Source organism: Cricetulus griseus, chromosome 3 (assembly GCF_003668045.3).
Source record: "Cricetulus griseus strain 17A/GY chromosome 3, alternate assembly CriGri-PICRH-1.0, whole genome shotgun sequence".
In the NCBI taxonomy this organism is placed as follows: domain Eukaryota; kingdom Metazoa; phylum Chordata; class Mammalia; order Rodentia; family Cricetidae; genus Cricetulus; species Cricetulus griseus.
Genome location: NC_048596.1, coordinates 18,847,905 through 18,866,033, shown reverse-complemented (window position 1 = coordinate 18,866,033; position 18,129 = coordinate 18,847,905). Strand labels below are relative to the sequence as shown.

The following is an 18,129-nucleotide window of genomic DNA, read 5'->3' as shown; positions in this document are numbered from 1 at the left end:
AAAACATCCCAAGCAGCGATGTCAATTCCAGACAAGCAGCAGGAGAAGATGCTCGGTGCCAAATTACAGGCCTTGCTTCTGAAGAGCAGCCGCCTGGCCATTGGCCTCGGCACTGCGCAGTGTGCTGCCTCCTCCGTGAGTGCACATCTGGACTTACAACTAAGAGCGAGCACTATGCATTTTTCTTGTTGTTGACATATGGCTCTCCCGGGGCCCAGCAGGTTGGGTCAGCACAGACACTTCCAGCATCCTGACCTCAAAGATCCCGCATTCTCTAGAATGACAGAAGGGAAAGGTTCCAAGTCTGTGAGCTGCTGTCAGCTAAGAATCCAGGCATGTTCGCTTCGTGCTGAGAGGGGGCTCTTAAACTCATCAGTGGAGGAGGAGGTAGAAAACGTGACTAAGATGTAACGATAAAATGTTGCTGCCATCAAAAGAAGAGGACAGAAATGTAAACATAAGTAATAGCTGCACTCATGGCCACATCAAGCTGCTCCGCAAAGCCCCAGCCTGTGAAGCAGGGGTCATCTTGTTCCACCACCTCAGTGGCATTTGCCAACAGCCAGTCACTGACTGCAACGGAGATCCTGGCTGTGTTAGCTCACCAGGGTTTCAACACCCTTGCATTTGATTTTCAAAAAGAAAAACAAAAACAAACCCAAAGATGTATCCTGCAGGGGATGCCTCCCAAAGGCAGGGCTTCCTCTCAAGGGCAGAGTGTGGTCAAGTTTGATGTGCTGGGATTAATTTCTTTTCTTTTGGATTTACTTTTCATTTTGAATTTTGTGTATGTGTGTGCCTGTGTGTGGATATGTACGAGTGAGTGCAAGTGCCCACAGAGGATGCCGAAGGTTTTGGAACTCTAGGAACTGGAGATACAAGTGGTTGTGAGCCACCGGATGTGGGTGCTGGGAACCAAACCCAGGTCCCCTGCAAACGCATTGCACACGCTTAATCACTGAGCTACCCATCCAGCCCTGGTTGGTTTCTAAGATAAAGGAATCACACTGTGAAGAAAATGAGGGTGTAGGGAAGGAAAATGTACATGAGTGTATCCGTCCAACCTGTCTTCTGAAGTAGTTTTCCAACTGGGAGAGAAAGAATTGTTAAGACAAGACAAAGAGCTGCACAGTTAGACAGCAGAGGTCAGGAAGTTGTCTCCTATGCCAATGTGTTCAGGAATATTTCCCACTTTCTCTTCTGTCAGGTTCAGTGTACCTGGATTTATGTTGAGGTCTTTGATCCACTTGGACTTGAATTTTGTGCAGGGTGATAGATATGGAATTGTTTGCATTCTTCTATATGCCAACATCCAGCAATACTAGCACCCTTTGTTGAAGAGGCTTTCTTTTTCCATTGTATAATTTTGACTTCTTTGTCGAAAATCAGGTGTCCATAGGTGTGTAGATTTACATCTGGGCTTTTGATTTGATTCCGTTGATCCACCGATCTGCTTTTTATGCCAATACCATGCGGTTTTTATTATTATAGCTCTGTAGGAGACTTTGAAATCATGGGTGGTGATACTTCCAGAAGTTCTTTTATTGAAAAGGATTGTTTTAGTTATTCTGTTTCTTTGTTTTTGTTTTTGTTTTTCCATATAAAGTTAAGTATTGTTCTTTCAAGGTCTGCAAAGAATTCTGTTGGGATTTTGATGGGGATTACATTGAATCTGTAGATTGCTTTTGGTAAGATGGCCATATAATCCTTCTATCTTCTGACATCTTCTTCCAAGATTTGAAGTTCTTGTCATACAGGTCTTTAACTTGTTTGGTTAGAATTACACAAAGATACTTTATATTATTTGAGACTGTTGTGAAGGGTGATGTTTCTCTGATTTCTTTCTCAGCCTGCTTATCATTTGTATATAGAAGGGCTATTGAGTTTTTGAACTCATCTGGTATCCAGTCACTTGATGCAGACCCACAGCCAAACATTAAGCGGAGTTTGGGGAATCCTCCAGAAAAGGGGAGAAAGGATTGTAGGAGCCAGAGGGGTCAAGGACACCACAAGAAAACTCACGGAGTCAACTAACCTGGGCTCATTGGGGCTCACAGAGACTGAACCAACATCCAGGGAGCCAGTGTGGTACTGACCTAGGCACTCTGCACGTATCTGACAGTTTGTAGCTTGGTCCTCTTGTGGGACTCCTAACAGTTGGAGCAGGGACTGTCTCTGACTCTTTTACTGGCTTTGGGGACCCTACTCCTCATACTGCATCACCTTGCCCAGCCTTAATACATGGGGAGGCGCTTAGTCTTATTGCAGCTTGATTTGCTGTGTTGTGTTGATACTCCGGGTGGACCTGCCCTTCTGAACAGAAACAGGAGGAATGGATGGAGGGGTGGGAACAGAGGGGGTGGGGGAGGGACTTGGAGGGAAGGAGGGAGGGGAAACCCGTGACCAGGATGTAAAATAAATAATAAATAAAATTGTAGAAGTAGAAAAGAAAAGAAAAGGAAAGGAAAGGAAATAAAAGGAAAGGAAAGGAAAGGAAAGGAAAGAAAGCTAGCTTCTCTCTGGCCTCATCTCACCAGGGAACTTCCTAGGTAGGGAGCAGATAGCAGCCCTGGGTGGCAATGAGCCTGGGGAGTTTATGATTCAGAAAACAGAGTTTCACTGCGGCTATGTGAGCTAGGGACCAAAGCTTACAGCAGCCTGGATAGTGTAGAATGTGTCCAAAAGTTCACACTACAAATCCACACGTCTGTCCGTGGCCAGTTAAAGCAAATCCCAGTTTTTGCTGTTTGGAAGAATCTCTTGAGATCAGTGCATGGGAGCTGCTGGGCTCATGGTCCTTTCTGAGCTTAGGCTTCTTGGAAGTAGTAGGTGAGATGAGCCTTACATCATCTATGTGTGCCAACGGTCCTTTCCTGCTGTAGGCTCCAGCATTGCGGGGGCCTTCCACACACAGTCTTAGAGGCTTGTTTTCATTGTTGTATTAGCCAGGTCCTCCCACCCTTGGTGCTGCCGGGCTTCTGTGCTCATCCTTCTGTGAGGGTTTCTGGCTTGTTCTTCTTCAGAGGCCCTCTTAGGCTATTTCAGAGATAACGCTCTTGCTTTATCTTGTACTTACAAATGCATTCTCTTGTCCAGGGTCATTACTCGAGTCTTCCAAATTCATTTTGTTCTATTATCATCCACAACCCACTTTCTTGACTAAAGGTTCAGTAACAAGAACCAGGCCTCAAGTTTATTGGCAAAACCCCACAGACAGGAGGATGTTGCTTTCTCCTGGACACTGACAGGCCTAGACTGGAGGACCTCCTGACCCACACCACGGAGTCGCACAGTTTACTTGGCTGCTTGACAGATATCAATGTGACTGTTACTAACTGTGGGATATAGCCAAGAAACGTGCCCATCTCAAGTCTTCATCTTCTGGTATGTGACACAGACAGACAGGTGTAAGCAAGCTCACACTTACATAGTACCTGAAACACCTCTAGGGACCAATGAAGAGAGCAACCATGTGTTTTGTAGTGAGGAAATAGTTCTGTATCTTGATTGCAGTGGGGGCGGCCCAGGTTTACCCATGTGAAGAAATGACACACCAGTGACAATTTCCTGGCTCTGAGTTTGTACTACAGTTGTACCCTGGACCATGATTCGAGGGGGCACTTCTCCCCTGCCTTTCCAACTTCCTGTGAGTCTGTAATTGTTTTAAGACTAAAATAAATAGACCAGCAAAGAGAAGGAGAGGGAGAGATAGAGAGAGAAGGGGGGAGGGAGATGGAGAGGGAAAGGGAGATGGAGATGGAGAGGAAGAGGAAGAGATGTTATCTACGGGTCACTGGTGTTGGTAGACTTAATTTCCTACCCCCAGCTGCTGTGGGACTCCAGAGCCCTGGTGCAGATCTGCTGCTGGGTCACTGCGCCCTTATCTTCTGATCTGTTCCTACTCCTGGCTCATAGCGTCAGTGTCCATCCCAGCTGGACCTGAGATCACCTTTAAGCAGTGCTCTGTGGTAACTGCCATGGGTAACTTCTTGGTAAAGCCCCGACAACAGGAAAGGCTGTCCAGAGACAGCCCCAAACTGGATTTATTTGCTGCGTAAGCATGATTCCTATGTGTCTGCAGGCCTGATCCTGGAGGAAGACTGAGGAGTTGCATGCAGTATTGCTGCCGTCATAGGATTGCTGGGAATGGGCTAAGTTGGCGAGTTCAGGTCTCCATGAAGTCCTACCCTGAAAGATACAATAGTTCTACCCTGACAGATACAGTCGTTTCAGCCTCAAGATTCTCTCCCAATGAGGATGAGAAAATACAGAACACACCAATGGCAGAATTATCCGCCCCAGGCCCATGTTCTCAGGACTCCACCCCTAGCTTGTAGCATTATTTTTGAAAGCTGTGGAGCCTTTAGGAGTGGGGTCTGGCTGCTTGAAATAGGTCAGCGGGGTGAGCATCTAAAGGCCTTTCCCACCTCTGCTTTGGACTGTTGTCTGGACTTTCTTGTACACGAATGTGTGAACAGCTGTTGTCTCATGTTCCCACAGCCATACAGTGAGTCACTCCAACCTCCACACCTTCCCTATCACGGTGGACTGAAATCTCTTCAAAACCATTTTCCTGGCAGGTGTTTGGTCACAGTGACATAAAAGTAACTAATATAGAGAATTTGACAAATTTTAAGCTCAGTGCTGAGAGCCAGGAGACAGTAGGGGGTGCAGGAAAGTAAGAGACTAGAGTAGGCTTGGGGAGGAATGGGGCAGAGGCAGACAGAGCAAGCTTGTCACAGACCGCCACCATGTGGTTTCTGGGAGTTGAACTCAGGACCTCTGGAAGAGCAGTCAGTGCTCTTAATCTCTGAGCCATCTCTCCAGCCCTCAAGGGCCCAAATTAATACACAGAAACTTGTATTAGGTTCAAATGCTGCTTGGCCAATGGCTAGGATTTCTCATCTGTTAGCTCAGTCTTAATTATCATAAACCTATATATTTTATAATACTTATCTTATAGAGGATGCCTTTTGCTGGTACCCTCTCTTGCCGGTGGCTCACATGGCACCACTGGAGGAGGAAGGGGGAAAGGGGACACTTCCTGTTTCTCCTTGCTTAAATATGAGTCTCCTTGCTACGTCACTTCCTGCCTAGATCACCACTTCTCTACTACATTTCCCAGAATCCCCTTTGACTCCTAGTCCTGTCTAACTTGCTGTTTCATTGGCCAAACAGAACTTTATTCAACAATCAATAAGATAAACATACACAGAACTACTTCCCCCATCACACATCTCTGGGACTTTGCTAACAGAACGAACCACACAATGCTTCTGGGCTTCCCATGATGCCTCTCACCAGCCAGAAACCTGGGGTAGTCTCTAAATTTCAGTTTTCCCTACTGAGGAATGGGTAGAAATAACGTTTCTTCCCTGAGGTAGTTGGGAAGGTGACCTGGCAAAGTGAGTAGACTTTGACGATGGTGGCTTCCTCTCAGATGTTAGTCCTATGATTGTGGCAACAGAAGGGGCAGCGGACTTATAGACTGGGATGTTTTCTTGGAGATAATCAGGTAAAGAGGTACAGTAGCTTCATTCTGCTTGTACCAAGTCCCTGGAACTGGTGTGTGGGAGTTAGAGTCCAAGGAGCAAAGGACATGATTATGATCCATGCAGGGAAACTCTGGATGGAACAGACTCAGGACACAGCTATGGAAGTCTGTGAAGATTGAGGAAGGAGACTGGGAAGTGTGCCAGTGGGGCTGTGCAGCCTTGAGATGGAAGACAGGCTGGACCTGGAAACACAAAGTCTACAAGTGAGAAAAAAACGAGGGGAAGTCCTTCCGTCTCCAGCAACAACCTGGTGGTACCCAGTGCTACAAGGAACAAGACAGGAAAAGTCAAAACCGAGTGACCAAGGAGAAAAATGGGACACTTAGAAGAGCAGTTTCTAGGTGTGTTAGTGAACACTGGCATGACTCAGGCTGGAAGGCCACATGGGGCCCCTTCTCCGGTACTAATGCTGAGGGGAAATGAGGAATTTAGGAAACACTGCCCAGGGATCCAGGAGCCCAGAAGAAGCAGCAGCACTTGGCGGAGGGGTACGTTTCTGAAAGAGCCTTCTGCAAGGCCTCACTGACCAGAGAGGATTAGAGCTGGGCATGTTCCCTCCTGACCAAGTCCAGCTCCCCGTCCAGCCCTACTGCATTTGCAGGGATTGTTGACCCCAGAGCAGATGCCTAAACTGCATTAGTGTTCCTGGTGAGAGCTGGTAGAATGATAAGGATGTTACCTGAAGATAATCCTGACTGACTTGAGGCAGCAGCAATGGCCAGTGAGACATGGCAGCTGCCCCCGGCCCTGGACTCCCCCACCCCGCCAGCTTTGGACTGCAGGGTCACTACCTACCAACCATCCCCATGCCTACTCCAGTGTACTTACTGAGACTCAGCACTCAAGGCTGTAGGTGGGAATGACATGACTCCTCTCTGACATGACAAAGAAGTCACTGAGGCACTAGGCGGGGTGTTCAGCAGTAGACCCAGGACAGTCCTGGAGGAATTTTTCTTTCATTGAGTGAAGGGTGACAGAGGTGCCTGGATAGATACATAGAGCTGCTGTTGGCAGCTTCTCCAACCGCCGCTACCGTTGTCATTGGTCCTTTGTTATTTGTCTCTCATATTGTGAGTACAAGGTGCCTCTTAAAATATAGGGCTTCAAATGTTGAAGCCACATTAAAACACAAGACTTTCAATTGATAAAAGTCAGAATCTCCCTGAAGGTGCTACCAAATATCAAATACCCAGGAGACCAGCCAGGTGGGTGTGTGGGGACCTAGAAGACCCTTGGGCCTGAGAGTGGCCCTGCATTTGGCTCTGTGTGTTCCTAACCCATGCTGCTTTCTCTTGCCTGGAGCCTGGAAGCTTTTTCCCTTTTCCCACCTGGCCTATGATCTGTTCCCTGTTCTTGGGTCTTCTCTTTCTGTGCTCTTCTGTATCCTGCTTTGCTGTCCCAGAAGCTTGGGTCTCTGTTATCTCTTGGATATTGGAATCTCCCATCCCATATCACCTACTGGATTGTGCCAGTTCACACTGGGGTGAATGAGGCTTCACCGAGGAACACAGATATGTGAGGGCAGAGGGTTGGGTGAGTGGCATTTCCTGTCCCTGAAAATGCACTCTCTAGAGACCCTACTCTCTCTTCCCAATAAAGCACCATGGGAGTTTCACTCGCAGCCTGAGACATGTCCCTCCTCTCTTACCCACAGCCCAGGACATATTGCTCTCCTCTCTCAACATGTCTCTTGTCCCTCTTTCCTACAGCCTGGGACATGTCTCTCTCCTCTCTCATCTTCAGTTAAGAACCCAGGGAAATATCTAGAAGTAAGAGGACCTGGGTTAGAGAATAGAGAGAGGAAGAGCCAGCCAGGATGGCAAAGCCCATAGCACTCCTACACTAACAACTGTCGCCCTGCCCCCACAGAACATATTCCACGGTGCCATGTCCCTGGACCAGCTCTACTTCACCAGTCCAGTGCCCCAACTCTGGCTACAGATGCCCTACCCAGGGCCTGTACCTCTTCGGAAGTGGGGCCCACCCTGGTGAGTGACCTACTTCCTGTGTGGGCTGCAAGGGCTTGTGGGGTGAGGGAGGTAGTAAGCCTGCAGACAGAGGAAGATGCAGGAAGCCATCCTCTGTGAGGGCAAGCACTCAGCAGTGTCCCTGCCAGGCTGCCAAACCCTTAGCTTTTAGTACACATCTCCTTCCAGCTAGGTGTAGGGACACAGTCTACTGGAGGGTGGAGGAAACTACAGACACATTTTCTAGGGCTGCCAAGGAGAAAATGAAACACCAGATGTGGAGTCAAAAGACCTCCTTCTGGAAACCTCCATTTTTAGCTGAAGTTAAGGCCACGGTCCCTGTGGCCGAGGCTGTGTGATCCCCTGACCTGGCAAAGGTTTCTACTCCAACCTGCCCCTCCAAGGAATGGACTTCATCTACCAAATGTAACCAAAGACAGGCGGCAGGTTCAGCATTTTCTTCCTCTGCTCTGACAGATTACTAATACGGGTTTTTGAGCCCATTAGCTCTCCCCTGACCCTGGGGCTTTACATTTTCATTTTAACCTACATTTATTGGCCATGCCTGGGGCTCTGAGCTCAGCATAGAAAATAGAGACTTGGCCTCATGAAGGCTCTTGCTGTACCAGGTGCAAGTCTGCAAGGCTGTCGAACTGTCCTTCCTGGCTGGTGAGTGGGGGAAGAGACCTTACCCCTGGAGCAGAGGTCCTGGATGTGGGTGTGATACTGGCTGGGGAGAACCACAGGAAGGAGGTGAGCTCCGAAGCTTGCCTGAGAAAGGTCTTCGAGCAGAGGCAGCCCCCCATGAATGCAGGCAGAGAGGGTGTGGCTAGCAGTGAGTGAAAGTGCTTGGCCCTGACTGCAAAGGGTGTGGTCTCATGCTGGAACCTCTCATGCTAGAGGGCATTTGGTCACCTAGATTCTGTGCAAGTATCTAAGAGACACGAGTTATTAAAGGAGAGAGTCTGTGCATTTCACCGGGTTCTCAATGAGGCCTACAACCATCACTAATTATATAGACTATGGGAGACTCAAAATGACATTTCTTTACAGCATCAGCTTTTCTACTTTGGACAATTTTCAAGCACATGAAAAGCAGAATAAATAAGGAATGTGGTGTTTCAGCACCCACCTCAACAATAGCCGACTGCAGCCAGTCTGCTCACCACTCCTGGATCAACTTGTTGATCCCAGGTATCATAATTTCAACTGCAAAAATGTCTCTATATTTATGGATTTAAAGATTATAATGGCCTAAAAATCACAACCATAGCAGTTGTCTAAAGTCTTTTAATAAAATTATCTTGGTCTCAACCAGTATTCAGTTAGAGTTCCATCTCCCTAATTGCCTCTGCAGTTTCTAAAAACGGGTCAGTTCTGTTTCAGGTTTTATATAAAGCTCAAGCATTGCTTTAAAAAAAATCTTTTGAGTCCTTTAAAGCCCTTTAAACCATTCTTTCCTTCCCATTCCCTTTCTCTCCCCTCTTTCCTTCTCTCCATCCCCTCTCCTTTCCTAGTCTACCTTTTTCCTCTTCTCTTCTCTTTCTCCCCTCCTCCTCCCTCTCGCTTCCTCTCTAACCCTTTCTCCCTTCCCCTCCTTCTTTAAGCATGTCCTTCTGCCTTCCTCTGTCCCCCTAATTCTTCCTCACTCCCCGCCCCCCCCCCGTGTGTGTGTGTGTGTGTGTGTGTGTGTGTGTGTGTGTGTGTGTGTGTGTAGAAAATCTGTCCATATATCCAGCAGAGTTTCCCATAGTCTGGGTTTTGTGACGTGAGCACCCATGATGTCATTAACATATGACTTAGCACTGTATTTCCTGTGAGTTTGACCTACCCATGTCATCAGATTTGGATTTTGTTGTTGTTGTTATTTAACTACCTCATGAGCTTCATGACACCTTTTGTCTTCTTTGTTGCCTTCTAATGCTTTTAAGCTTGGAAGGGATATGGGCATTTGAGAAGGGGCTGTAGAGTGTGGAGGCTTAGTAGAGTCAGGGAGACCATCGAAGAGGCTCCTGTTCTATCTAGTTGAGCCCTGTGTGAACCAGGGGGTGGTAGTCACGGGCATTTTAAAGCTTCCTGGAGACACAGACATTCCTTTGGCTATCTACAGCTTGTTTTTGTGACCTGGAAGAACTTGAATTGAAGTAGCTAAATACAGCAAAACAAATGAGGCTCTTTCCTAAACCTATTTGCCTTTTCTGTATCTGCCCAAATCTTTGCTGGGACCACTGGGTTTCTGTGTGCTGCCCCTCCTTAGAAACATAACATCTCCAGGACTTTGGAGGTGGGATGGAAAAAACTACCACACAAAGAAAGCACCCTTGCCCTTTTTGGCTTCGTATTTACTTTCTTTTTTATTTTTATTTGTGTGCTTTGGTGCTTTGCCACGGGTGTCGTGGCCCCTTGAACTGGTTTTACAGATGTTTGTGAGCTTACATGTGGATGCTGGGAATTGAACCCAGGTCTTCTGGAAGAGCAGTCAGTGCTCTTAACCACCGAGCCATCTCTCCAGTCCCCATATTTACTTTCTAAAGGTGAAAAACACAGCAGCTTTTAATGGCAGAGACTAAACTAGTAAAAAAAAAAAAAAAAAAAAGCCCCAGATGGCAAAATCTCATCCTCTCCAAAAGGAGATGAATTCAGTGTTTGAAAGGGTTTAAAATGTCTTTGAGGACTAAAGCATTTCCCTTGTCTCTTTGCCCATCAGCCAGTCTCTGATTTCTCTTGATATTTCATAAGAGGGATGGAGGGACGAAAGGGCAGAAAGCTATATTACAGTTTTTTTTTTTCAGAATGAGCACACATAAAAGTATCTGGTAATGCAATTTTTGAGTGTTTGAGGAGGCTTATTTTCTTATAGTATTGAGTCATAAAACTGACATTAATTTTAGAAAACATTTTGATTTTAGGGTATAATAAAATTGTATTTGATACTGTGAAATATCCTAAAGTATGTTTTTAAAGGAAATAATGCATTTTGGATAACCATTAAGGAGCTTAGCTGTTGAAAATAAGGTATAAAATGCAAATAAAAACATATTTTGAAATTCCGTACAATACCTTAGAGACGTGCTATAGCAACAAGGTTAACTGAATTGTGCAGACCTCGTTGGGCCTGTCACTATCCACTCTCCACACCCTGCAGCTATAACTGTGCAAACCAATGCCGATGACTGAATGCTTGGAGAAAGATGGTCATACACACACTGAAACATCCACTCCCCCGTTTACAGATGGGGAAGCATCCATCGGAGATGTTTGAGCTCTTGCCCAGCTGGTTTTATCTCGTGGGTATTCAAAACCTGTAAGGTTGTGGAGCTGGGCAGAGCTGGCCCCACTGAGGGTAATGTAGACCAATCGGTGAGAATCCACCATGAGACCAGACAGGAGTTCATCTGGAAGGTTGACCAGGAGGCCCCTGCTCTTTGCATAGATAGCAGGCACAGTTTCAGGAGGAGGGGCCTGGTTACTAGCCATGATATTCCTGTGTACCCATGATTCTTCCTTACTACCCAGGATGAGGAAAGAGAGGAGGGAGGGAGAAGCCATGTGTCCTGTGATACCAATGTGCGGATGGCCTGAAGCTCACATCCTTTTCCTTTTCCATTGCCAATCTCTGTTACCCAAGAGCTCACAGGCCACCAGAACTTTCCACGTTTAGATATAGTTTCTGACCATCCTGCAAGTGCTTGGTGAAAGACACAACTCTGGAAGGGCTGCACTGAACTCGGAGAGTTTGTTGGTAGGGTACAAACTGCAGAGCGCATGTACAACTATCTACCTGGCAAGACAATCACTTAGTGGAAAAGGTATCTGAGCAGAATTCTGGCTCTGAGCAGAGGGTAGTTCAGGCCACCCCCATCAAAACTCCTGCCATTCCGGTATAAAAGGCTCCTGCCTCCAAGACTGTGAGAAGTTGCATGGATGGAGCCAAGTCAAAGGCTAATTATCATCCAGAAAAACAAAAATGCTGTTTTCAAGTTCTGTTAAAAGGTACTCAGGTGGGAGGAGGTGGAGGCCCAGATTACGTCACTGGTGCTCACAGCAATGCAAACAGTCTACATTTCAAACACCAGGGCAAAGTTCTGGTCTTCTAGCTTCCAGTTGGCATCCTGGAGCTTGCTCATGGTCCGAGGACCAACTCGTCCATCTGGGTAATTCACAGTGACCTGTGCACAGCCCAGTGACCCAGTGTCCACACCCAGCTTGGAACAAGGGTCAGATACAGCACAGGGAAGGCTTGTTCTGCCGGAAACATGCTGGCTGACTTGGGGACAGGCTGAGGCAGTGGGAGTTTCCGACTTCACCTCAACCTACCCTCAGCTTGGTCACAAACTCAGGGCATGCTTTATCCCCGGATGAAAGGGAGCAGTTGTCTCACTTGGAGTTAGGGTGCCAGGGTGTTTACTCTTCTTTGTAGGGAATATTTCTGGACCTTTCTTCCTTTTCTCACAAAGACCCAGGGCAGCCCTCAAGAGTCCTAAAGGATCCTAGACCCTGCTCTCTATCTGGCCTCTTCCCACGTGACAAGGAGTTTTGAATTCTTTCCTTATTTGTCTCAGAAGGTACTTTTAGTTGACTGCCAGCCATGATCTACTGGTCAACGATGACTAGCAATGTTCTCTGCGCGTGTAACTCACTGTCTACTTGCTGTCAAGTCAGGACCTAGCCCTGCACATCACATGTGCTCATTACTTGGAGATCAGGAAAGCGAAGAGGCGAGGCAGGGCCGTAAGTGGTGAGAGGACGTGGTGGAAGAGGCATGAGGAGGTTTGCCTGGTGACGAAGGAGATGTAGGAGGTAAATGAGGAGAGGAGAGTTTATGTAGAGAATGAGGAAACCGGGGGTGGGGTGGGGAAACAGCCAGGAGATGGCCAGGGAATAAACCTAAAGGGACACAAAGAAGGGACATACCTACTGTGTGTCAGGTGCCACAGCAGGGCTTTTATGTACATTTTTTCATATAATCCTTACAACAATCAGAAAACATTTCTTACCATTACCTGCATTCTTTGTTAAAGGACTGAATTTTCAGAAACTTTACCCAGCTTGACCAATGTCACTCAGCTATGAGATAGCAGTGACAGGTCTGGAGGATCCAACCCTCCCCAAGGGCAACCTAGGGGTTAAACATCATTGGATGAAAGTTTACTGGAGAAAAATGTTAATTAATGTTAAGTCTTTACCACAGTTCTCCTTCCCCCCTTTTAGATAGCTGAAGCTATTAGGCACAAGCAATTTCGCTGCTTGATTGACAGCTGTCAGATACTCAATCCAGGACTGTCCATGATAGTGGCTGACTAGGAGCAGAGCTCCAGGTAGAGATGGAAGTCAGATTGGAACTGCAAGTGTGTTGTCTCCATAGTTCCCAAGTCTGGAGGGGTTGTGGATTCTATCACCAGTGTTGTCTTCATAGTACCCACATCTGGAGGGGTTGTGTACTTTATCACTGCTTCTTCTGAGGCACTGTCTGGGGAGGTGAAAATTACAACTTCACCATTTTCAAAGAGAGTGCTTGCTATCATCACAACACATCTCCTGACTGATAGAGGAGATGGCAGTCTAGCCAATGCCTCCAGGAAGAGCCCGGGATCCACCACAAAGACCTTTGCCTCCTCTCCAACCATAGCTTTGTTTTGGAAAGCTTTGCTTTAGGCCACTCCAGATACCCTGCCATAGTTCTGGGAGACTTCACTTTGACCAGGAATGGCTTTGGATGATCCTTGAATGACTGCTTACAACCACTCCAGGTGAGTCACCCCCAGACCCCCACCTTCTCATAGCCATCTTCAGTATGGTTGGAGAAGAGCACTAGGCTACACCAATGGAAGAGAGAGCTCCAACTCCTCAAATGCTATTGAAAGAGGAGGAGAGTAGGAGCTGAGCACTGAAATGACAGCTCTATCGGACCTTTCCAGGTTGTGGCCTCCTGGTTTCAGACCTTGTAGGGGAGACTTGGAGCTGAGACAATGGTGGGCTGAGGACCACACCCTGCTGAACTGCTGGGTTATGTATTATATTTGCTTTCTGTTTAAACCCTGCCCTCATGTCAGGGTCCCAGAGATTGGAGGCATCAATGGATCCCTTTGTCCTTCTGCCTGTGGTAACACTGAAAAAAATCTCCATTTTCTGCTTTTCACTGTTAATTTGTTTTTTTCCAATGTCTTATTGCATATGGGTAGCTGAACCTGGCTTGTCAGGACATTGGCTGTGACTCCCAAGTCTGGTAACAGGAAGGTAGATAATAACCTCCACTTAGATGTTGTTTTATTACATGAAATGACAATTGTTACCAGCACATATATTGAGATCTATAGGAATCATTGTTGTAAATTTCATTGTCATCCAGGGAGCCCAGGCTGCTGGAGTGGGATAAGAAGACAGTTACCATCAAACCTCGGTGACAAAAGTGGAGCTTTCAGAGGCTAAGGGTTGGTCTCCAGGGTTTTGCTGTCATCAGAACTTTTTGTTTGCTCTCCGTTTAGATTCCCCAGGAAGAATTGAAGCTCCTTTACACCCTTTCACACACCCCAAGACTGAATGGCCTGTGGGCATAGCTATGAATTTAGCCAGTAATTTAAAAGCCTCTGCATAGTCACATCTGAGCTCTGTCTCCTTTACTAAGGTTCCAAATGTTCAGCCCTCCCTGGCAATTAAGCTTCTAAAGGCAGAACACTCATAGAGCTGGGCCACCTCCAGACCCCCTGCCTGGAGTTGGCAGCTCACAGGGTGGAGCCTGGTAAAATGCCACTGCCTCCTTTGGCACCTGCACCTCATTGGCTGGCTGACCTTCATTGCAGCTGTGTTTCAAGATGAGTGTTTCAGGCATCACTTCCTAATAACTCTATTGCCCATTAATTCTGGAGATGGTGAGTTCCTGTCCTTGCTCACATGACCCACTTCAAGCCATCTGCACACACCACAGGGCACTCCCCCCTAACATCCCAATGTCAAGACCCTCGGAGTCCTCTTGCATCTTCACTATTTCCACTATGCATACCCTAAGAGAGGAAGATCAGGCTTCCTGTCTCTTTAAATGTTTAATTCAGGGGCCAGAGACTGATTTGTAGCAATACAGGTGTGGTTTTTTTTTTTTTTTACTTTTTTTTATTTGAATTACAAACAAGATTGAATTACATGACAATCAATGACAAGGTGTGGTCTTAATCAGTCTTCTTGCTGATTTCTCATGGTCTCCTCATCCACATCTTGTAGCAACTGTTCCAGGCACTCTTTTGGAGGCCCTGGTCCCTCTTGTGTCTAGGAGTCATCTTCAGATCATAGACTTTATTTTCTGCTATATTCCTGGCACCTGGAGCGGTGCATTGCAGTCTCTCAGTCACTACTTGTCCAAGAATGAGCAGCTGTGTGGAACAGCCGCATGATGCTGCCACAATATGTAAAGCCCCTCCCTGATCAAGTCCAAGGATTATTAAGGCCTCATTCTGGGAAGGGTTTTATTTCACCTGCCCCTTCACTTTTGAAGCAAGAATCTTATTTTCCTAAGTTACTTAGGGGAACTTCTAGTAAAGATTTTAATTAGAATGACATCCAATGAAGCTTTTGCTACAGGGCTTCTAAAGGCAACAGCAAACTTGTCTGAAACTGAACCTAATTTATGGGGTGAGAATTTTACACAGTTTACAGCAAACCTGACATAATTATATATCATTGAGCCACAAACACACAGTGGGATTCTGATATTAATTTCCAATTCCTCCTCACCAAGGCCTGGTGAAGATCCTTAGCCCTTTGTGGTTAGGGAAAAGTCTCATCAGCATCTGGTTAGGATTCATCACCTGTGTGACACTGGTTATTGCACCCCACGCTGCAAGCTGCTTCTGACCTACGCTGGCCATCATAGGGATGCTTATGTCCTTATGCCAAGAGTTTTCTCTGAGGGATTGTAAAGGTTTCTTCAGTTTTGCTTGCAATCAGACACAATTCAGATTTTCAATTAAAAAGATGAAAATGGGATGATTTGGACAAAGATGCACAGAATATCTGAGTTAGAAGAGATGGGAAGCCATCGAGCTCAGCAATACACAGTTCTCGGTTTTAGGCACCAGCACCAAATGATGCTGGGCCCTTTGCCAGAAGGAGCACTGAGATCATTTGCTGATATTGGCCACAAGCAAGAGCGAGGCATCTGTGGCAAATGCCGCAGATTCTCCTTGCAGAAGGTGCAGATGCCCAATGGGTCAGGGATGGGAAGGACTCAAGTTAAAAATAGCGCTGGATTTTAGGGAATTAGAAAGCTGGTAGAAGAAGGTATCAATATCAACTGATATTCAAAAGCACTTGCAAAATGACAAAGTTGGGAGCAGATTGAAAAACAAGAACCCCTGACCACAGATGAGCAGCCTGGGCAAAGAAGGTCTGAGATCAAACAATGGCGAAATGTCCAGCTGTGAGTCCAGCTGATTTCCAGTCCTGTGAGCATCACCAGGAGGGACAGGGACAGGGACAGGAAAGTGACACGTGTTCCCTGTCCCCAACAAATGTACTAAAATTATGGGAATATTCAAACCCCTCCTGCTTGAGCAGAAAAGATGTCGCCATTTCATGAGGACAAATCAAATTGTTTCTGAGGATACAGAAACCATGATTTAAAGAAAACTTATGCTCGGAAACAGTTTGGCACATCGACTGTTCAAGGTCCGAGGCCTGGGTGCCCTGAGGAGACAACTGACTATGCCCTATCACAGCTTTCTGGTGGAGCCCATCAGCTGCCATGCCTGGAACAAGGAGCATACAGAGATCACCACCTGCCCACCAACAGCCACGAGGTGCCAAGTGGAACAAGGTTCGTGAGCTTAGGGGGCACAATGGGCAGGTGACAGGTATGGACTGGACCCTGGGAGGAACTGAGTTGTGACCTGTGCCACAGACCACAGTGCCTATGTGTGGACACTGAAGGGCCAACCAACCAGGCTGCCGGCTGTGTGCCCTGGCATGGACGGTGGCTTTCGTGCCATCTCCATCTGTTATTTTGAGCAGGAGAATGACAGGTAGGTGCACAAGCTCATCAAGAAATCCACCCGCTCCACTGTCCTCAGCCTCGTCTGGCACCCAACAATGTGTTCCTGGCTGCTGGCTCCTGTGACTTCAAGCGCAGGATCTTCTCTGCCAATGTCAAGGAGGTGGAGGAGAGGCAGTCCCCTACACCGTAGGGACTCTAAGATGCCCTTTGGGGAGCTGATGTTACAGTCCAGGAGTAGTCTTGGCTGGTTACATGGCACCTGCTTCTTGGTGCCCTGTGCCTGGTAGATGCTGACAAGAAGATGGCCATCACAACCCTGGCCTCTGAAATCTTGCCACTCAAATAGTTCAGTAGCAGCTGGCCATGGCTGCTTCCTGGTGCTGTTTGCCTGTGACAGTGCTGTGCGGATGTGGAGCTTCGGTGGTCGGCTGGATGTGCTCAAGCAGAGCTCCCAATGTGGCCCGACAGCCTGTGAGAGCTTCCAGAACCTCGACTAGAAGGCTAGCTCTGAGGGCAGTGCAGCCATTGGCATCTGCCTAGAACAGCATCCGCCAAAATCAGTGGGGGCAAGCGCAATTGCTCCAAGTTCCGCCCTATAGTCATGGATGGTGGCAAGAGCATCTGGGATGTGAAGAGCTTGGAGTCAGCCTTGAAAGACCAGGAGATCAAATGAGCTGTGAGAAGTGCTGCCCTCCTTCCAGCTTCTGGGGAAGAGGGAAGGCGGATGAGGAGGCTGAGGGTTTGCTTTGCTGAATGCTTCTAGGGTGCCAATGCTCCCCAAGGACGGGAGTAGGCAGGTGGGTAACTTTCCTGTCTATTTAAGGAACGTGTGCCTTTTAAAAGAAATGCTTTCACTTATTGCTTTAAAAAGAGAGCCAACCCCCCGAAAAAGAAAATTTGCAATTTAAAGAATGGGAGAGAATACCATGGTAACCTAAGTGCAGACTTATGCACGTTACAAAATAAATGATTGCTTATTAATCAAACTAACCCAAATGGCATAAAAAGAAATCACACAACTTGTAAATTGCTCAGAGCTCTGGATTTTGATTCTAGAAGTAAAACATAAAAATTCTAATGTTAAAAATTCAAATGTAAAATTTCTCATTCTAGGGGCCGTTTAAGTAATAGCTTGGTGCGTGGTGGAGTGTTATACTCCCATTAAATGTCACAATTATTGTGACTGGAAGTGTTTACAAATACATGGGGGAATGCTTTCTATGAAGGTAAGAAAAGTATGATAATGTAAACACAGGATGTCCAAGGCTAGACCACACCAGTGCTTCACTGAGGAAAAGTCTCTATTTCTCCCCGAGGAAGGGCAGTGAATATCTCTGCTAAACATGGGTAAGGCTTTCTCTATGAACATCTACTAAGCATCAAATTATTAATAACATTTGTGCTCAAGAGCTGTAACCAGGGACAATTTTTGTTAGTTTTTATTCCATCATTTATTTTTGTTTATTGTGGCAATATTAGCAAAGAGATACATAAACATAAAGGAAATGACATTTGCAATTCTGCCTTGGATAGATAACATTTTGTATTTTCTTTTCAGACATTTTATTATGCAGACAGACGTGTCAGCACATTTTAAAAATAAAACTGGGAACATACTCTATTG

General features: G+C 46.6%; 1 pseudogene; it reads left to right on the top strand.

Moving 5' to 3' along the window:
* The first annotated feature begins 16,216 nt into the window (after nucleotides 1-16,216).
* Nucleotides 16,217-17,178, top strand: LOC100767822 (annotated as a pseudogene).
* Nucleotides 17,179-18,129: the final 951 nt, after the last annotated feature.